The sequence below is a fragment of the Pleurodeles waltl genome, chromosome 3_1, assembly GCF_031143425.1.
Source record: "Pleurodeles waltl isolate 20211129_DDA chromosome 3_1, aPleWal1.hap1.20221129, whole genome shotgun sequence".
Classification (NCBI taxonomy): domain Eukaryota; kingdom Metazoa; phylum Chordata; class Amphibia; order Caudata; family Salamandridae; genus Pleurodeles; species Pleurodeles waltl.
The window spans coordinates 1,528,727,374-1,528,749,619 of NC_090440.1; the positions used below are offsets into that span (position 1 = coordinate 1,528,727,374).

At 47.5% G+C, this 22,246-nt stretch overlaps 1 protein-coding gene across 7 annotated transcripts in view; it reads left to right on the forward strand.

Annotated features, from left to right (window-relative positions):
* Positions 1-22,246, forward strand: part of EYA3 (EYA transcriptional coactivator and phosphatase 3) — a 900,226-nt gene that overhangs the window by 219,166 nt on the left and 658,814 nt on the right. The window contains exon 1 of one of the 7 annotated variants that reach the window (XM_069225120.1): positions 9,347-9,424. The exons of the other annotated variants lie outside the window; for them this stretch is intronic. The gene's annotated coding sequence lies outside the window, so the exon portion shown is untranslated. Of the gene's footprint in view, positions 1-9,346; positions 9,425-22,246 lie in introns of those variants that run through there. 7 annotated transcript variants of the gene reach the window in all.

Sequence of the window (22,246 nt, forward strand, 5' to 3'; positions counted from 1 at the left end):
GAAAACCTCCAGATACGGCCACGTAGATTACACACAAAAGGCAACACAGGCTGGCTATCGAAAATGACAATGGCATTCCAACAGTACGAGAGGCGCCAAGTGTGTGTTACCATTCCATTAGTACCTGCCGTTTATTTCACGGGGCACTGTCTCCAGGCAAACAGGCACATTTGTACTAGTGTCCAGTAGACACATTGTATCTCTGTTGCATCATCTGCCATGACTTGGGCCATCATGTACAGTTCCTCAGCCAAATTCCACTTTTATGTCCCTTTACCAAGAATTCGGTTCCCTAGATAAAGGGCAGTGTATTGCAATGCATAACCGACAAGAGGCAGTGGGTCCAAAATGTATCTTCTCTTCTTCCTAGTTCCTTGGAGGGAGGTCATGTTGTCATACCCTTGGGTCTACTGTCACCACTGTTCCACTTTTGATTGCAGTTTAGTAGCACTCTTGGCCCAATAGTCTACATGTATCCTGCATCTCCATTTGGAAGAAACATTGCAAAGCAAATAGGTTTCTCCTCTGCAAGAGCTATTGGCTTTGGCAATTTGTTTTAGCCATTATGTACACCAGTGTGGCTGCTGTTCTCTGTCTAAATGTTAGCCCCGTGGGGTGGTGTAGATTGGGGTAGAATGGAATGGGGTAGATTTGGGTAGGTGGATTGGGGTAGTTTGGGGGTGGTGTGCATTGGAGTGCCGGAGTTTGGTAGATTAGCGTGGTAGATTGAATTGGGGTAGATTGGGTGGGAGTGGGGTAGATTGAATAGGGTAGGTTGGAAGTAATGTAGGATGGGAGTGGGGTAGGTTGGCTGGGAATGAGATGGCGTAGATTGGGTGGGATAGATTGGGTTGATTATGGTAGGATAAATTGGAGTTGGGGTAGTTTGGAGGGTGGATTGGGCTAGATTGGAGTGATGATGGATGGTGTGGGGTAGATTGGAGTGGGTTAGACAAGTGGGGCGGATTGGATGGGGTAGATTGAAGTAGGATAGTTTGTGGTGAAGTAGGATAGGGTAGACTGGAGCAGGGGGGATGGTGGTGGAGTGGGTTAGATTGGACTAGTGTTGGGTAGATTTGGGTGGCATGTGGTTGATTGGAGTGAATTGAGTGGGGTAGATTGAGGAGTGCAATTAGCTGTGGTAGATTGGGGTAGATAGGGTGGATTGGAGTGAGTGGGGCGGGGCAGCGTGGGGCGGGGCAGCGTGGGGCGGATTGGGGCTGGTTGGGGCGGGGCAGCGTGGGGCGGATTGGGGCTGGTTGGGGCGGGGCAGCGTGGGGCGGATTGGGGCTGGTTGGGGCGGGGCAGCGTGGGGCGGATTGGGGCTGGTTGGGGCGGGGCAGCGTGGGGCGGATTGGGGCTGGTTGGGGCGGGGCAGCGTGGGGCGGATTGGGGCTGGTTGGGGCGGGGCAGCGTGGGGCGGGGCAGCGTGGGGCGGATTGGGGCTGGTTGGGGCGGGGCAGAGTGGGGCGGATTGGGGCGGGGCAGAGTGGGGCGGATTGGGGCTGGTTGGGGCGGGGCAGAGTGGGGCGGATTGGGGCTGGTTGGGGCGGGGCAGAGTGGGGCGGATTGGGGCTGGTTGGGGCGGGGCGGATTGGGGCTGGTTGGGGCGGGGCGGATTGGGGCTGGTTGGGGGCGGGGCAGAGTGGGGCGGATTGGGGCTGGTTGGGGCGGGGCAGAGTGGGGCGGGTTGGGGCTGGTTGGGGCAGGGCAGAGTGGGGCGGGGCAGAGTGTGGGGTGGATTGGGGCGGATTGGGGCTGGTTGGGGCGGGGCAGAGTGGGGCGGATTGGGGCTGGTTGGGGCGGGGCGGGGCAGAGTGGGGCTGGTTGGGGCGGGGCAGAGTGGGGCTGGTTGGGGCGGGGCAGAGTGGGGCTGGGCGGGGCGGGCAGAGTGGGGCTGGGCGGGGCAGAGTGGGGCTGGTTGGGGTGGGGTGGAGTGGGGTGGGGCAGAGTGGGGCGGATTGGGGCGGGGCAGAGTGGGGCGGATTGGGGCGGGGCAGAGTGGGGCGGATTGGGGCGGGGCAGATTGGGGCGGATTGGGGCTGGTTGGGGCGGGGCAGAGTGGGGCGGATTGGGGCAGAGTGGGGTGGGGCGGGTTGGGGCGGGGCAGAGTGGGACGGGTTGGGGCGGGGCAGAGTGGGGCGGATTGGGGCGGGGCAGAGTGGGGCGGATTGGGGCGGGGCAGAGTGGGGCGGATTGGGGCTGGTTGGGGCGGGGCGGATTGGGGCTGGTTGGGGCGGGGCGGATTGGGGCTGGTTGGGGTGGGGCTGATTGGGGCGGATTGGGGCTGGTTGGGGCGGGGCAGAGTGGGGCGGATTGGGGCTGGTTGGGGCGGGGCGGATTGGGGCTGGTTGGGGCGGGGCGGATTGGAGTGGAGGGGGCGGATTGGAGTGGAGGGGGCGGATTGGAGTGGAGGGGGCGGATTGGAGGGGGCGGAGTGGATTGGAGTGGAGGGGGCGGAGTGGATTGGAGTGGAGGGGGCGGATTGGAGTGGAGTGGAGGGGGCGGGCGGAGTGGAGGGGGCGGAGCGGATTGGATTGGGGTGGGGCGGAGCGGATTGGATTGGGGTGGGGCGGAGCGGATTGGATTGGGGTGGGGCGGAGCGGATTGGATTGGGGTGGGGCGGAGCGGATTGGATTGGGGTGGGGCGGAGCGGATTGGATTGGGGTGGGGCGGAGCGGATTGGATTGGGGTGGGGCGGAGCGGATTGGATTGGGGTGGGGCGGAGCGGATTGGATTGGGGTGGGGCGGAGCGGATTGGATTGGGGTGGGGCGGAGCGGATTGGATTGGGGTGGGGCGGAGCGGATTGGATTGGGGTGGGGCGGAGCGGGTTGGATTGGATTGGGGCGGAGCGGGTTGGATTGGATTGGGGCGGAGCGGGTTGGATTGGATTGGGGCGGAGCGGATTGGATTGGATTGGGGCGGAGCGGATTGGATTGGATTGGGGCGGAGCGGATTGGATTGGGGTGGGGCGGAGCGGATTGGATTGGGGTGGGGCGGAGCGGATTGGATTGGGGTGGGGCGGAGCGGATTGGATTGGATTGGGGTGGGGCGGAGCGGAGCGGATTGGATTGGGGTGGGGCGGAGCGGAGCGGATTGGATTGGGGTGGGGCGGAGCGGATTGGATTGGGGCGGAGCGGGGCGGATTGGATTGGAGCGGGGCGGGGCGGATTGGATTGGGGTGGGACGGAGTGGAGGGATTGGGACGGAGTGGATTGGGGCGGGGCGGAGTGGAGGGGGTGGGGCGGATTGGGGCGGAGTGGATTGGGGCGGGGCGGGCTGGGGTGGACTATCAGTGAAGTGGAGCATGGCAGGGTGGAGTAGGTTGGGTGGAGCATGGCAGGGTGGAGTGGTTGGGGTGGAGTAGTTGGGGTTGGGGTGGAGTGGTTGGGGTGGAGTGGTTGGGGTTGGGGTGGAGTAGTTGGGGTTGGGGTGGAGGGGTTGGGGTGGAGGGGTTGGGGTGGAGGGGTTGGGGTGGAGGGGTTGGGGTGGAGGGGTTGGGGTGGGGGTGGAGTAGTTGGGGTTGGGGTGGAGTAGTTGGGGTTGGGGTGGAGTAGTTGGGGTTGGGGTGGAGTAGTTGGGGTGGAGTAGTTGGGGTGGAGTAGTTGGGGTGGAGTAGTTGGGGTGGAGTAGTTGGGGGTGGGGTGGGGTGGAGTGGTTGGGGTGGGGTGGAGTAGTTGGGGTTGGGGTGGGGTGGAGTAGTTGGGGTTGGGGTGGAGGGGTGGGTTGGGGGTGGAGTGGTTAGGGGTGGGTTGGTTAGGAGTGGGCAGCTTGGGGTGGAGTGGGGTAGATTGAATTAATTTAGATTGGGAAGGGGTTGATAAGAGTGGGGCAGAATAGGTTGGGGGTTGATTTGTGTGGGGAAGATCTGGGTAGATTGCAGTGGGATATATTGGAGTAGATTGTAGTGGACTGGGGATATGTGGAGTGCAATGTAGGGGGGTTGATTAGAGTAGGGTAGATTGTATTAGAGTGGGTGGGGCAGGTTGGGGTGGAGTGGGGTAGGTTGTAATGGATTGGAGTAGGGTAGATTTGAGTGAGATTGGGGTGGGGCAGATTGGAATGGAATGCAGGTTATTTGGAATAGAATGGAGTGGGGTGTGGTAGATTTGAGTGAAAGTGGGATAGGTTGGAGTGGGGCAGATTGGGGTAGGTTGGAGTGGGGCAGATTGGGGTAGGTTGGAGTGGGGCAGATTGGGGTAGGTTGGAGTGGGGCAGATTGGGGTAGGTTGGAGTGGGGCAGATTGGGGTAGGTTGGAGTGGGGCAGATTGGGGTAGGTTGGAGTGGGGCAGATTGCAGTTGTGATGAACAGTCATGTGGGGTAGATTGGAATGGGGTGGGGTAGGTTGGAGAGGTTTAGACTGGTGGGGCAGATTGGATGGGTAGATTGAAGTGGGATAATTTGAGGTGGAGTAGGGTAGACTGGGGTGGATGGTGGTGGAGTGGGTTAGATTGGACTAAAGTGGGGTTGATTTGGGTGGCTTGTGGTACATTGGAGTGGGGTAGATTGGGATAGAGTGGAGTGGGGCGGATTGGAGTTGGATAGATTGGAGTGGAGTCGAGATTGGAGTGAGATTGGGGAAGAGTGGGTTGGAGTGGAGCTAGAGTGGGGCAGATTGGAGTAGGGCAGATTAAGGTAGATTGTAGTGGGGCGGAATGGGGTAGATTGGAGAGGGGCATAATGGGGTACATTAAGGTGGGGTACATTAAGGTGGGGTAGATTGGAGTGGGGTAGATCAGGGTAGAAAGGTGTTTGGCATATTTTGGTGGAGTGGGGTGGAGTTGGATAGGTTGCTGTTGATTGGAGGTAGGGTGTGGTAGGTTAGAGTAGATTGCTCTGGATTGAGGTGGGGTAAATTTGGGTAGATTGCTGTGGATTGAGGGTTTGGGGGGGTGGGGTAGATTGAATTGACTTAGATTAGGGAGAAGGGGGTTGATTAGAGAGGGGTCGTTTGGGTTGAGTGGGGTAAATAAGGGTAGAGTAGAGTGGGGATGTATTGGGGTAGAGTGAAGTGGGATATATTGGGTGGATTGCAGAGGACTGCGGTGGAGTGCTGTTGAGTGGGGTAGATTAGACTGGGGTAGATTGGAGTGGAGTGAGGTAGTTGAATGGGTTAGATTGGGGTGGGGTGGATTGGAGTGAAAGTGGGCTGATTGGGGTGATGCAAAATGGAATGGTGTGGGGGAGATTGGAATGTAGTGGAATGGCATAGGGGGTTGAAGTAGAGTTGCGTAGATTTGAGTGTGGGGGGTAGATTGGAGGTGAGGTACATTAGAGTAGTGTGTAGTGGGACATATTGGGATAGATTGGAGTAGATCGGAGTAGGGTAGATTGGAGTGAGGAAATGGGGTACATTGGGGTAGATTAGTTGATTGGGGGTGGGATGTAGCGGGATAGATGGCAGTAGATTGGGGAGTAGGGTAGTCGTGTACATTGAAATTTAGTTAGATTGGGGAGATTTGGGGTGGATTAGAGTGGGGTAGATTTGGTTGAGTGGGGTGGGTTGGGTTGGAGTTTGGTTGATTGTGTTGAGTGGGTGCGATTGGAGTGGGGTAAATCTGGGTGGAGTGGGATGTATTGGGGTAGATTGTAGTGGACTGGGTGGAGTGCCACGGGTTGGGGTAGATTGTGGGGTGGATTGGATTTGGGTGGGGTGGGCTGGGGTGAAGTGGGGTAGATTGGAGTGGTGTTGATTAGAGTGGTGCAGGGTAGACTGGGAGGTGTGGGGTAGATTGGGTTAAATTGGAGTGGGGCAGATTGGATGGGATAGATTAACGTAGAATATGGGTGGAATGGGGGTAAAATAGATTTGAGTGGGGTAGACGGAGGTGGAGTAGGTTAGATTGGACTGGAGTGGGGTAGATTTGAGTGGCATGTGGTAGTATGGAGTGAACGGGCGTGGGGTCTATTGGTTAGAGTGGAATGGAGTGTGGTAGATTTGGGTAGAGTGAAGTGGGGGTTATATTGGGTCATTTGAACTGAGATTGGGGTAGATTGGATTGGGGTGGGTTGGAACAGGGGTGGAATGGGGTAGAGTGGGGTGGATTGGATTGGAGTGGGGTGTAGTGTGCTGGAGTGGATTGGGGTGGAGTGGGCTTGAGTGGATTGGGGTGGATTTAGTGGGGGTTGTGGTGTGGTAGATTGGGGTGAGTGGTAGATTGGGGTGAGTGTGGTAGATTGGGGTGAGTGTGGTAGATAGGGGTGGAGTGTGGTAGAGTAGCTTTGGGTGGAATGGGGCAGAGTGCAGTAGCTTTGGGTGGAGTGGGGCAGGGTGGAGTGGGCTGGCTTTGGGTGGAGTGGGGCAGAGTGGGGTGGGCTAGCTTTGGGTGGAGTGGGGTGAAGTTGAAAGGGGGAAAGTGGGGTGGAGTAGATTGGGGTGAGGTGGAATGGGGTACATTGGGGTGAGGTGGAGTGGGATAGATTGGGGTAGAGTGGATTGGGTGGGTTGGAGTGGGGTAGATTTGGCTTGAGTGGATTGTGGTGGGGTGGATTGGGAGGGTTGGAATGGGGTAAGATTCGGCTGGAGTGGATTGTGGTGGGGTGGATTGGGTGGGTTGGAGTGGGGTAAGATTCGGCTGGAGTGGATTGTGGTTGGGTGGAGTGGGGTGGGGTAAATTGGGGTGAGGTGGAATGGGGTAGATTGGGGTGGGGTAGATTTGGCTTGAGTGGATTGAGGTGGGTTGGAGTGGGGTAGATTGGGGTGAGGTGAAATGGGGTAGATTGGGGTGGGGTAGATTTGGCTGGAGTGGATTGTGTTGGGTTGGAGTGGGGTAGATTGGGGTGAGGTAGATTTGGCTTGAGTGGATTGAGGTGGGTTGGAGTGGGGTAGATTGGGGTGAGGTGAAATGGGGTAGATTGGGGTGGGGTAGATTTGGCTGGAGTGGATTGTGTTGGGTTGGAGTGGTGTAAATTCGGCTGGAGTGGATTGTGGTGGGTGGGGTAGATTGGGGTGGAGTGGGGTAGATTGGGGGGTGGGAGAAGATTGGAGTGGAGCCAGATTGGCTGGAGTGGTTTGGTTTGGGTTCAGTTGGATTGGGACACATTGGTAGATTTGAGTGGGGTGGACTGGACTGGAGTGGGCTGGGTTGATTGGATTAGATAGTGGAGTGAGGTAGATTTGATTGTAGCGGAGTGGATGTGGATAGATTGAGTTACAGTAGGTAGATTGAAGTGGGGTAGATTGAGGGAGTAGCTTGGGTTAGATTGTAGTAGGGTGGGGTAAATTGGGGTACATTGGAGTGGAATAGATTGGACTGGAGTGGACTGAGTGGAGGGGCAAAGGATGGAGTGAATTGTAGTTAAGTGGTGTATCGCACTGCCATTACAGACAATACATTTTCAATTGAAATGATCATTACATTTGCACCTAAATACATTTTTACTGCATAAAAATGATAATGTGTGCAATTGTCATCACCTAGTGCAGTGGTTCCCAACCTTTTGTGGACCCCCACTTTATCATTACTCCCCCTGAGAAGAGGGAGCTTGACATTTGATCTACCTTTGAATGCACAAGAAATGTGACAATATAAGAACAAGATTTAAAGTTGTGCTTACAGAAAGCGAGTTAAGGGAAGAGTGCAGTAAACACAATTTGGACAATGGGAGGGACAAAGTCAAGCTGGAATGCCTAAAGCAAATAAAGCCAGAAAATGTGAGTTACAAACCACAAAGCCAATGGTAAGCAACGGGCACAATGCATTCTTAGGTCAGCTTTCTGAAAGTCCCCATGATGTCTTTATCGAACCAGAGAACTGCGTTGTCTAGGTGGCTTTCAAGTCTCCACACATCTGAGACACTGTCCATATCTTTGTGAATAGATATTTTGCAGCATTACAGGTGTGAAATGCAATCTCTGGTTGAAACTGATTAGTACAACCCGTATGTACCAGTTTTACATGTACATAGGCAGTGTCCTAGTCTCTATGCATGGAACAGCTCTGTCTTGTTCCCACTCCTTCCTTAGTAATAGTAGTTTGTGAGCTTTGTGCTAGCACTTAAATGCAAAACGAAACTATTTCCTGCGGTAAGGAATATAATTTTTCTAAGTGCATTTGATTAATTTGGCTTTATTTGGATATAAATGCTACAATAGTTAGCTGGGTTTTAATAACTTACTTGGTGCAGTGTAGCTCTGCTCTCTACATCACATGTGTTTCCACATTTACCAGTTGGAAATAAATAATAGACCGCAATATCTCTTCATTCAGCTATTAGCTTGAAAAAAGTGAGGAATTTATATTCCTAAAAGAATTGTTTTATCTGTGAATTAGAGCAACTGGAAATGAAGATAAGCCAAAACTAGTGCGTCTTGTGCCAGCTGGTTGTTGTGATATATCTATATTAAGTTGCGTCCCAAAGTTTTTAATTTTGTCCATATTTACCCAGATAATTTCCCTGTAAAACTCATGCATTGTTTAAATTCTGGGAGTTGCTGTCCAATATCAGGTTGATATGTGATCACCTTAGCTAGACTCAATCCCAAATAGCAATTTAATTATGCAGGTCTTTTGTTTGCAGATCCCTTAAAGATTTAAGGAATGTGTCGTCCCGGAGCTTGCAGGATGCATGTCCAATCCCCATGGCGGGAAAAAACATCTAGTAATGGAGCTAATGCCCATGCACATTACCAGTAACAAGTGGAGTCCCAGTACGTCATGACCAGAAGAGTCCCAATACCGCATGACTTCGGAAAAAAAAACAAATATTTTGCTGTTGCGTAATCATGCAAAATGTTGCCAAAATTGTTACATTTTGCAGAATTACACAAGCAACAAATCTGTCATTTTGCGCTAAGGACAAAAAACAAATCTAAAAGCCCGGACAAAAAGTAGCTCACAAATGCTTTCTTCATGGTAAAGTTTTGCCGCAAATAGCACATAATTAAACTAAGTGGCATAATTTTAGGAACTTTGCTGGGAACATGCCACTAATGTGGAAAGTTTTATTTTAGGCTGTGGACATGCACATATTATTTCTGTAGCCCACAGAGTTTAAATGTGGGCCAACAATCGAGGTTCTTTCTCATTTTAGGATACTTATACAGCCCTTTCTGCTGAGCTTAATTACATTGAAATGAACTGAGCGTGATGCCAAAGGCCATGATATCTTTTTGTCATTGACAGTCATGTGGGAAGAAGATTCACAAAACACATGAAAAGTGGATCTCGCTGCTTTCTAGTAACAGGGCTTCAATGTTACTGGTAGCTCTTTGTGCTTACATCCTGATTAGCATAAGCAATCTTTCTTTTGCTTTAACCACAGTAATGTCTGTCGACCTCGACAACTGAGTTCTTTCCTCCGCCCCCCTAATCACCTTTTTGTCACCTCCCACCTAGAATGCAGACGCTGTGATGGAAATAAACCCCTTCCAGTACTTCTACAGTGCCACTTGAAAAACACCTGGACCGATCTCCATAGGGTATGTAATTTGTCTTTTAACAGGGCATGACAAGGCATCCTGCTCCGCCTACTCTCCTTCCAATCAATAAAGACACTCCTGGTACTGATGAGATTGATGCCTAGCTCAGCATACCATGGCGCACTGTGAAGACCACGACACCCCTGATCTCTTTGAGGCCTAAGACTTAAAGGTGGAGCCACAACCTGAGACTCGGGCCACAAGGCTCTCTTGAGCCTAGAACAAGGCTCTCATTCAGAGTTCGAGGTAGATGAACTGCTCCTCGTCCAACTGAAGACGTAGAATGGAAGAATGATGCCCTCCAGCTCCGCCCCACCTCCACACTGGCATGGACAGGCCGAGCGCTACCATAGAGAGGGTCAGACATCAAACCCTAAAGCCCACACTCAGATTTCCGGTCTGCCACTGCCTGAAGGCCATTGCTGGCATCAAACAAAGGCCTCAGAACAGAGTCTGAGTCAACCACTGGCACTGAAACAGCTGCTGCAGACCTGGCCATTGGCACATACCTCTCCTTTGAAGCCAGCACCAAAACCTGCCTTTGCTGCCAAGGTTCCTTTCCGCTCTAAAAAGCCATTCGGTGCACAACATGAAAAAACAATTAGCTGTATGAAAGCGTTCGGTCCCCAAAGCCCTGTCATTGGAGAACCCAAGAGCAGCCCATCATGCTTTGTCCCCAGGAGGAGCTCGACGGCAGTCAGCTACTGCTTGCCATCCAACCTCAGACTGGAAGGATTATCACCAAGCCACCTCAGAAGAAGCAATACTTTCTTTCCTGTAAATGGAAGTTGACTTTTGAGGACGAGCTTGCGCAGAAACCTCCACTTAAGTAGAGGCATTGTGACAGGTGCACTAGTCTAGCACCACTTCGGTACCCTGCACCCACTCCTCTCCCTCTTCCACTGCTTTCTTGTTATCTTCCTCTGCCACCACCTCCTTCACCGCTTCCTCAAACACACTCACCATAGGGATCACCTTCCTCTTCTGTTTGGGTGGGAGCCCCTCGTATACCCTTGATCCCTACAAACCACCTATAGACCGGGGGGGCTGGATCCACCCACCTGTAGATATAGATCCAGACCTCTGCCCTGCAAAACTTCCACTCCCAATGATACCTCCTCGTATCATGAGAATGTCAGCAGGGCCACCACCTTCCACAACGTAGAGCTGCATAAGGATCAGGAGAACATGGAATTCCTCATGGAGACGCTCCCCTCCACCCAGCGTTTGGTGCAGTATCTTCCAACGTTAAAAGGCATTGTAAAAGCTGTTCCTGATACCTTTAAAGACACATTAAAGGCTATGGAAGGTACCCCAACCGTTGATTTAAAAAGAAATACAAAGCATCACCTTCCGACCCAGCCTACATCCGGAGCCAACTAAGGCCTTGGAAAATCATTAAAATGTTACCAGGCCTGCAGGTCTTGTGACTTAAATAATCTACTCAACCTAACTGTAATGCTCTTGACCCATAAATTGGTTTCAAATTATGTAATCTTAGGCACATATTTTAATTCACTGAGCCGCTATTTTATTCATTATCACATGATAGCACCTTTAAATGCTAGTGCAGACTGTCTGCTGTACAAAAAAGCCCTTGTTTAATAGACTGTTTGCCCCATATATAATAGACCTCCATCCGCATATAGAATATACATGAAGCCTGATTTGCCTTTTAGTCCGCTCCCCTGGATTTATGCGATTGTGTCTCTGTGGCACTTTTCACATAATTACAGATTTGCCACATAATTCGTCATCTGCTGCATAATCATCAGATATTACCAAAAAATGTTGTTTCTAGTTTAAACAGTTCAAAAGTTACCAAATATGCAACAACACATGTTGCTGTGCAATGAAAGGCCCTTTGCAAAACTGCACTGTTCACCTTTCTCTTGCTTATTGCTACATTTGGGTATTAAATTGGTACTAATGAGGTGCTCCCAGAGTGTTACCAAATTTAAAAATGTCAAAATAATGAAATATTATTGCAAAATGTGCCTCAGTATGCCATATAATTTGCCTTTCTTGCAACATAATTTACTCAACCCTGCCCCATAATTTAGACCTCTCCTCCTGCATTATTCCAGTGTCTCTGCTTTGTTGTCATTTGCCATCATTGTCATTGGGCGGGGCAAGAATGTTTCTCCAATCGTGGTTCAAAACTATCACTTTTAAAGAATATGAAACTAAACAGCAAGTGGTAGGGTACTGTAATTTTCAATCAGCACATTTTACGTTGAAATAGCCACAACATTTCCAAGTGACGTGGTTTTACTGATAAAGCTATATAGTTTAAAAACAGTAATGTGTGGAAATCGAGTTTCTGCAAATATGTCATTTGGACATGACCAAGTAAAGTGTTCTGATATATTTTGCTTCTATTTAAATCTTTGCATCACACATAGGAATTTAAAAAAGGGCATTTGTAATTCCTGATATATTTTGAAATATTCGTACTATTTACAAGCTGTTTAAATGGCATCTTTATTGCGCATTCATTTTCTGAATGAACAGAACACCTATTCCTTTCCAGTTCCAAGTTCACGCGCCAGAACGGACAAGTAGGTCCTAAAAATATCTCGATCTGATAAAATCTCACTCGCCATAGCGAGAAGAATTCTTAAGGCCTGCAACTTTTATCTAACTCAGGTGTTTCATACAGTGCATCAAATGCACAGGGCACTGGTGATGATGCTCCACCCTATATATATATATATATATATATATATATATATCTATATATATCTCTCTATATATATATATATATATATATATATATCTCTATATCTCTCTATATCTCTCTCTATATATATATATATATATATATATATATATATATGGTAATATTGTATTGTAATAGTATTTATATAGTGCTTACTACCCCTGACGAGGCGTCAAAGTGCTTTTCGGCGAGTAGCACGCTACTCCAGAACCCAAAAGGAATTAGTGGTGGATTAGTATAGGGAAATATGAGTACAGTTTTAGTATTATTATGAGTTAATTTGAGGAGCGGATATGTGAGTTTGTTAGTTGGATTGACTGGAGTATTGGAGGGGTGAAGGAGGGAAGAATCCAGAAGTGTTAATTGGGAGTTTATGGTAATAAGATTTTAGGCTTCGGGTGAGTAAATGGGGGATGGAGAAGGGAAGAGTCTGTTGAAAGGGTTAGGGAGATCATAGTAGCAGGGTGAGATAAGTGAGGGAGAATTTGGTAGGGTTATTTGGGAGATAATGGTAGTAAAGTGATTTTTGGGTGAGTTAGATGTGGAAGAGGAAGGAAGAGCTGAGGCAGGGTTATTTAGGAGATGAAAGTAGTAGAATGGATTTGGGATGAGTCAGAATGAGAATGGAGGATAGATTGAGAGAGACATGACATGGTTATGGGTAGACAAAGTGTGATATAAAATGACAGCAGGGATTCATAAGTATCTAGTATAACACCTTATCTAGGAGTTATGACCTATGAACATGTTAAGCATAGAATAACATACACACACACGTACATACATATACATATTAAAAACATGAGTAAATATACATTAAACAGGTTTAAAAACAGGTTTACAGAGAACGTCTGTAGTTTGTTATGACATAGCGATAAATACTTTCTAAAGAACTATATATAACTAGAATATCCACATAATCAGATAAAAAATATTTATCAACATGGGCATATGCAGTCCATAGCTGTTTGAAAATGGTGGTTATGAAGGAAAGAGCCAACTCTTGAGTAGTTTTCTGAAGTCACGATAGTTATCTGTGGCTCTTATAGTTGGGGGTAATGAATTCCATAGCTTGGCTGCTTGAACAGAGAAGGATGTACCACCTATAGTCTTTCATGTATGGTGGTGTTCTAAGGCAGGTGCCAAACTTGAGCGGAGGTTTCTTTGTTGAATGTATATGGTTATTTTGTTTGATAAAAATCGGTCCTGTTCCATGTATAGCTTTGTGAGTGATACAAAGCAGCTTGAAGGTGCATCTTCTGGCAATGGGTAACCAGTGTAGTGCTCTAAAGGCAGGGGAGATGTGGGCTTGTGGCTTTACATGTAATAGTAGCCTGGCTGCGGAGTTCTGAATACGTTGTAGTTTTTTCATAATAGATAGAGATGATCCATGGTAGAGGCTATTGGCATAATCCAGTTTGGATAGTACAAGCGAGATAGTAGCGTGCACCTTGTGTGGAAATCAGAGGTGGGGGAAGATGCGTCGTAGACTCTTCAAGGTGATGAAGCTTGTTTGTACTAATTTGTCCACTTGTGCATTCATAGTTAACTTGGAGTCCGTGGTGATTCCAAGGTTTTTAACTTCCTTGGATGATTGAGGAGGTGGTCCGAGATAGTCCGGCCAGGCGCACAGTGGGTCATAATTTTTCCAGTCACCACATATAAGTATTTCGGTTTTGGAGGCATTTAGTTTGAGATGGCTCCATGTCATCCATTGATCAACGGCTCTGAGGCAACTGAAGATTTGTGAGTTTTCAATGTTTTTGGGGCATTTTAATTTAAGTAGTATGTGTGTGTGTGTGTCTCATCTGCATAGTTGTAGAATGTGAGATGAACATCATTGATCAGTTCTGGTAATGATATCATGTAGATGTTGAAAAGCAAAGGTGAGAGGATTGATCCTTGGGGGACCCCTGCTTTTGTGAGGTAGGGTTTGAACTAGAAGGGGGGCAAATAGATATTAGTTTTTTTGAAGGTAGGATGTAATCCAGTTTAGAGCAGTCCCTTCTACGTCGGCTTTGTGGAGTCTTTGAATTAGGGTGTCATGGTCAACCGTATCAAAGGCAGCCGGGAGGTCCAAGAGAAGTAGTGCAGCAACACCATTGCGGTCGACTGTGTTTTTAAGATCATCCCAGAATGCTCAGAGTACCGATTCAGTGCCCTTCCTGGGCGGAATCCAGTTTGGAAGTCTGAAAGTATAGAATTGTCTTCAATGAATTGTGACATCTGGTCGAATGCTGCTCTTTCTATCAGTTTGCCCCAGAAAATGTCCATTTGTGATTGGTCTGTAGTTGTTGGGGGTCTAGGTTTGTTTTCTTTAATAACGGTCGTATGTATGCCTTTTTCAGGTCTACAGGAAAAGTTCCTGTAGTTAGAGTTGTTGACGATTCTTCTTACAGGTGTGGCAGCAGAAGTAGATAATAGAATGTTCTTGAAGATTTGTGGTGGGCAAGGGTCAGAAGGGCAACCGTAAGGTCTGCTTGCTTTGACCAGATCCATAAATTCACCTTGTGATTTTTGTTTGAAGGACTGTAGAGGCTGGGTTGGTTTATTCTTAGAGGGTATTTTAAGAAAGGGGTTGGTGCTGATAGTTTTCTTCTGTTTTAAATAGGAGTCCAATGTGTCTGCCTTGGTTGTGTAATGTGTTGCCAGTTTGTTTATGAAATCTTGAGTAGTGGGATGACTTCCTTCCATGTATGTAGGTTTTCGAAATTCACTGAGAATTTTATAAAATTCTTTGGTTGCAGATTTAGCATTTTGAATTCGGTCTGAGTAGTACCTTTTTAAATTTTTTTATTTATTTTTAGCTTTTTTTGATTGATGATTTGTATATTCTGTTAAGTTTGTATAGCTGCAGTTTGTCTTGACTGTTGTTTGTTTTGAGCCAGGTGTGCTGCAACTTTCTGATTTGTTGCTTTATCTTTTTAAGTTCTGTGTTTCTCCAAGGTGTTGGTTTTCTTTTGTCCTGTTTAGTTTTTCTGAGCGGTATTAGGATATCAAAAGCTTCCTGTAGCCACTCAAAGTTTTGGAACAGAATTAATTGTATCTAGATCTGTGTTGGCTGTTAGTTGTGTTTCTAAGTCATCAAAATTTAGTTTGCTCCAAGGTCGATAGGTGCATGTATGTAAGTAGTTGTGGGGTGTGTTGATTTGTGGAGTTTTATGTCGGAAAGTTATCAAATGGTGGTCTGACCATGTGATTGGCGTGATGCTATGCTCAGGCTTAGCAAAAATGACATCTAGGATGTGTGTGGGATTGTATACAATCTGATGTAGGTTCAATGTGACTAGGCCAGTGGTGATAGCTTTCGGATTGGGCATACTGGTTTTGTCAAACCAAATATTTAGGTCCCCAAGAATGCATAGGTTTGAGTATAATGTAATAAGGTTTGGGACTATCTAGAAAAGTGTCTGGGAATGTTGAGTTGTTAGGTGGAGATCTGTAAAGGAGGAGAAAGTTACAGGAGGAAGTTGGAGTAGGGTGGCATTTGGTGAGGAGGGCTTCACAACCTTGTATGGAAATGTTGTCAGTTTTACTGAGATTTATTGCTTGTTTGAATGTAATAGCTAGTCCACCTCCTCTCTTGCCTATGATGCCAAAGACCTTTGATTGTGAGATTGTGGAGTTGAGCATCCCATGTGCGAACCAAATCTTTGTGAGACGGACTTGGGGAACAGGGTCTAGAAATGGCCCCCTTTTGAAAAGATTGGTTTTGTTCCACCACTGGAGAGTACGAGAGGTACAGCTGTCTACCAACACAAACCATCCAAATGACCCTGTGCTTGAGACTGTTTGCGTGAGACATTCCTGCAACAGACGAATGTGTAGTCATGAGTGTGGGACAATTGCGATGGAAGAAGCCATCATTCCCAGAAGTTACATAACTACCCTCACTGTAACCCGCTGATTGGAGTGAAAGTGAATAATTTGCGTTTGGAAGTTCTGTATCCTTACTGCATTTGGATAAGCCACTCTATTGCGGGTATTGATAATAGCCCCGAGGTAAGGTTGAACCTATAGTGGGGTGAGCTGGGACTTCTGGAAGTGGATTGTGAACCGTAACTGATGAAGCAGATCTAGTGTGGCTTGTATGCGATAGAAACATTGTGGATGAGAGGTGGCTTTGATGAGCCAGTCATTGAGATATGGGTATACATGAACGTGTGCCTGTGCAGATGAGCTGCCACTACCGCTAGGCATTTTGTAAACACTCTTGGTGCTGTGTTGTCCCCGAATGGAAGCACTTAGAACTGATAATGCTGTCCCTGGATGACAAATCTGAGGTATTTGCGATGTGGTGGATGTATAGGAATTTGAAAGTAGGCATCCTTTAGGACTAGTGCTGAGAGAAAGTTGCTTTGTTATATTGAAGGTAGCACACCCTGCAAAGCGACCAGATGAGAATGTTCTGACAGGATGTAATGGTTTAAGGGTCTGAGATCTAATATGAGTCTTAGAGAGCCATCCTTTTTGGGGATTAGCAAATAAAGGGAGTAAACTCTTCCTTGTTGTTGAAAGGGAACCGATTCTTTTGCTTCTTTGAGGAGTAAAGGCTGTACCTCTTGTTGTAGAACTATGTAATCCAGTGCGAGAGTATGACGATTAGGAGATATGTTTGGAGGTGTGGAAAGGAGCTCCAGGCAATAGCCATGTTGGATATTATCCAACACCCACTGATCTGTTATAATTTTTTGCCAATTGTGTAGGAAGGACTGAAGTCGTCCTCCCACTGGTGTTAAATGATCTGTTGGAAGCTGCAGAGTCACTGTTTAGGGTCAGTACCAGATGCTTGAGGGGGAAGATGTTTTGCCTCTACCTCGGAATCCATTCCCACTTTAAGATCCTCTGTTGGAGGATGTATGTGATTGTACTCTATTATGTGAGAAAGATGTCTCCCCTGCCGCAGGCTAGTTTATACTGTGTTTTACGAAAAGTACCACAAGAGGAAGGGAATTGAAGTGCTCCCATAGATTTAGCCACCTCATTATCTCTTTTCATTTTTTCCAAGGTCTGATCTACTTGGGGCCCGAAAAGGTGTTCTTTGTCTAATGGAACATTTAAGAATGTTTACTGCACTTTCTGCTTGAACCTCGAGATACGGAGCCATGTATGTCTGCATAGTAAATAAAACACTAGTATTAATGCCTCAAGTTCCTGTATCAGCGGAGGCTAGGGCACATCAAATAGCATTATTAGAAATAAGATGCCCCTCGTTAACTATTTCTTGCCCCTTCTTTCTATGCTCTTCTGGGAGATATTGGAGTAACTGCTCCATTTCGTCCCAGTGGGGACAGTTGTATCTGGTTAGAAATCCCTGTGTATTGGCAATTTGCCAATGATTTGCTGCTTGAGCAGCAACACACTTACCTGATGTATCAACAATTTCACTTTCCTTGTCAGGAGGTGGTGCATTCTGAGAGGCTTGTGAATATGGTCTTTTTCTAGCATTAGAGACCACCAAAGAGTCTTCTGGTATTTAACTTGTATGTGGGATCTGAGGAAGAGGTTTTGTATTTTGTCTCAACTCTTGGAGTAAGAATGCAAGCCTTAGCAGGATCCTAAAAAAAATATCATCTGCATGTCTGAGCATTCGCTTCAGCAGAGGGAGCTTGTGTAAATTTATGAGAAGCTGTTAGTATCTCAAAAAGAAAGTAATCTTCTATAGGATCTTTGTGGAGGGGTACCTGCTGATATGTAGCAGCCCTTCCTACTAACTCTTGAAAAGATGTAGTGTCTTCAGGTGGTGAAGGCCCAACTAGGTAGATTTCTACATAAGGATTGATATACTTGTCCACATCATATTGTGACCATGGATCTCTGTCCTCCTGGAAATGTGATGTATCCCCAATCTCATTGATATCTTGACCTTGGTGAGGAAACCCTTGTGAAGATATTACTAATGAGTCTTCTATAGTGTGTTGTGGAGAGGGAGTTAAAGTGGATTAATCTCCTGCAGCTCCTTGTCCACTCTTTTTTGTTTAGGTTCATTTGTGTCCAAAATTTCCTCAAAGGTAAGCTGTCTTTTAGGAGTAGTTGTTGTTACCAATACCCTTCCAGTACGTGGCTGGATGTGTAGTTGTGACTGCTTCCCTTGGAGCCATTGCTTACATTTCTAAAGGATCGGCTCCAGGACTTTTCAGCTCCAAAGTAAGTTTCAAATTTTTCAGTACTAGAGGTTTTCATTTTCGATGCCGAAGATGTTGGTGCCAATGCGGGCAGTCTTTCTGGTGCAGAGTGTGATGTGGAAGTTTTCAGTGCCATCATCAAAGCAGTGGTGGCTCAACAGCTTCTGGTATGCAAACTTATTCTTTTGGGTGGAGCAGGGGCATGTTGACCCAGAGGAACCTCCATTTCTAGACTCATTTCAGCCTCTGAATCTGAGTTTTGGAACGAACACGCCTCCTCTTCAGCAGCTGATGCCTTTTGAATCTCCTGCTCCCTATCAGACATGACGTCCTGCACGTCGAAAATATCTGGCATTTCCTTCAAATCCGGTCTCTGCATTTCACATCAAGAGCTTTTTGGTCTCGTAGAATTTTCTTCAACTTGAACGATTTGCAGGCCTCAGTCTTCCTTTCAGTGTTCTGGCGATAGGCAGATGTTACACACCTGATTCTGATCAGTCCAAGGGAATTTGTGGAGTGACTCTTCGGACAGAAATGGAATGGCAGCAGTTCTATCTTTTTTCATTCCCAACTATGTTGAATGGAGAAAGTAGCTGACCACAGGGCCTTGATCGAAAAACTTACTTGTACAGTTTTTTCTCCCCAGATCCCTGAACACAGTGTTAGAAAGAATAACGCTATTGAAACAATACAGATGGGTTTGGAGAGGTTTCCCGAACCTAATGTGCCTAAGACCATTTCGAGCCAGAGCTCCGAGAGAACACGACCGGATCAGACAGTGGAAGAGGAGTCACTATGGCCTGTGACTTGACGCTAACAAACACATGTTGCAACCTTCTGGACCAAACACTAGATGGCGGATGTATGCAGAGCATGTGCATCTACACATGGCAATATATATATATATATATATATATATCAATCAACTCCCCCCATGATAGTCAGAGGGAACAAATTTGTATTTCTTATCAGATACTCCTAGAGCAGACAAGCTCTTTAAAACATGTCCGTGTGATGAAGCAAGCCAGGGGGAATTGGTAGGAACAGAGTAACCCTATGTGTAGAAGTAAGGGTATCGAAGTGAAAGTCCTGTTCGATAGTGACTATGTAATTCTACATTATGAAAGGCAGCAGCTCATGCCACTACTGTTAGTATGAAGTAGTGTCCTCTGATGAGGAGCAGGCAGGGTTGAAACCTGGATTAGAGGGGATAGGGTCAGGATCATAAGTATCCCAAGGGTCAGGGTTGTGTTGTGGCCCACCTAAATCTCCCCCAGCAAATAAAGAGGAACCCTGAGGAGTATAATCTCCTGATGTAGGAGAGGTTGGAGAATGAGGAGGCGAAGGGAGGTGGAGGGGGAAGGAGTACATGGACAAGGCCTATATGGTAGACTAGGGGCCTTGTCACTCTTCTTCTAAGGTGGAGTGTCCAAAGCTTCCTTTTCAAAAAGTAAAAGTGATGAAGCAATAATACATCCTGTACCCCCCTTCATTTGGAGGCAGAGCTCACATGTGTCCATAGTCTCCAGCATAGGCTCCACAGGAGAAGAGGTAGCAGAAGACTGGCTTGAGTCTCTCTTGTCCGATGAGCTCTGCGCCGTGTGTTTCGGCACCGAAGAGTTTAGTGGGTGTGATTTGGTCAGCATCAAAGTGTACCATGGAGGTGTTCGGCTCGAGACGGAGACACTCTCAGTCCAAGGAAAAGTAGGTCGAAGCTAAGGACGGTGGCTTGGTCTTGGCAGATGTTTTCTCTGCAAAGCCTGACAGAGGGGCAGCCTAAGTAGCCTTTCTGTTCTGACTATGGACTGTTGGCAGTGGCGGACAGGTGACCTTGAGAAGGGACTTTTTAAGAACGTTGGGGTGGGCAGGAGGAACCATGGTACTAACAGGATGCACTGAGGTAATCTCATGGCTTTCAATGTCCGATTGGACGGCGGAGTCGCAGGAGTCCTGAATGGAAAGGTCCTCCTGCGGGGAGCTCCCCCTGGGTATGTTTTGCCCCAAAGATGTCCATGGTGTCATCCAAAGTCTTGTGCACCATTTCCAATTAGCGTTCTCTTTGGTCCCGAAGAGTCTTTGATCAGAAATGATGTGAAGACATCACAGGTAGCCTTGTGATGACCAGAGGAGTGGCAGAGATCACACACCAGATGACAGTCTGTGTGAGGAATTTGTGTAGCACCGGGGGTAGAAGCAGAATTGAGTCCATTCCATCAGGTCTTGTCCGTCAGTGTTGTATGGAAGACAGGCCCAATCTGGGTACAGACACCCCAAAGGGCACGTGGTCAGGGCCCGGACTGGTCAGCTGAAGCGAGAGCAAAGGTGAAGAAGCACAAGTGAAAATAATACCTTAAAAATAGGATAAGATGGAGGAAAGATTTCAAACAGGAGCGAGTCGAAGGACGGAGCAAAGACAGGTCCAAACCCAACAGCAGAGAGAAAACAATCTAACAAAGCAGTCTGTGTCCATGCACGATATCATCGAGAGGAGAAGTCACTGAATCCGGTGACTCAGAACACTTGTAAGACAAATGAAACGAATTGCACAACTCCGGACCAAACTCTAAATGGCAGGGGTGTGCAGAGCATATTGATCTACAGCCACACATGCCAACAAACATTGTGTTATGCCGGGGTTAATTAATCACAGTAGACTGGGCACAGGGAACAAGATGCCCCATCAGTACTGCTGCACCCAAAAGAGGGACCATGAATCACTTGTCACTTCCTTGAAGAAAGCCTCTAAAGACAATCCAGGACATGAGCAGCGGAAATCAACAGCCCTTGCCCAAGCCACAATCGCTATGGGACACAAGAGGGCCAATTTCATAGATGAGGGCTCACATAGGTGAATCTTGGAACACAAATGCATTCCAGACAAGACACCTTGTTAAAGTGGCAACAAGGTGTGAACTACAAATGTGTTCCAGCAGGATAACAAAGAGGAAATGGTACATTGATCCTGCAGGAATTAAACAAGTGGAGGGATACAATGATATGAAAGGATGGAATGGATTTAGGCAGCAAATGAAGGAGATCATCTGTTACGTTCCTAAAACAACAAATCATAGAAACACATAATTAGGTGTAAGTGACATCCCCATTCTCCAGAGCTGGTGAACCAGACTGGGGTGGCATAAGGATATGGTGACAAACCGTTGTACTTCTGTATGAAAAGTTGGGAACAGTTCTAACCATGACATCAATAATAGTATTGAAATATTAACTGTTGTACATGTACAGCCACCTATACGAGCTAAGACAAACTACGTGTATACTAAACTGGAAAAAAAAACACACTTATGCAACACACTGGTATATAAAACAGAACAAATAAGGATTATGAAGAAGGATGGCCCACATCATGGTGCTCCATATTGTAGGAATGCAAGCTAAGCTTAGCCCGCAAGAAATGATCACACTGAAAAGCAGACAGAGAATAAAGGTTGTGACACAAGCTGTGACATCCATGCGCATGTAGCACTGCACAGGGCAGCCTCCCCCTCTTCCCCCCACCTCTATCCCCCCTGCCCCCCCCCCCCCTTACACAACCTTACCCCCCAAACAAAGATGCAAACCATATATATATATACGGGCAAACGCATTATTGATCAATTGGTCAACCAATGTAGAAAAGTAAACTCCATCAGACTGATTTCATGTTGAAATGGGAGAGATTAGCTCCTCCAACACCTCCCAGGTGAGTTAAAAAAAAAAAAAAAAGCAGGGACATAAGCTTATCTCAGAAGGGAACCTACTTTTTGACCACTAACATCTGCTGTGCCCTGGATACAGCTGACACCACAGCGTGGGGGCATTAACTCCAGTGGCCTGCTTCGATGCTGCGCCTGGCTATATGTCTGGTTTTGAACCAGAGGTACACAGCATCTCCTCAACCTGCCTTACAACAGGGACCACCTCTTTGGCTGCAGGTTGATGAGATGCTGGGAAAATCTAAATGACATGGACACCCTG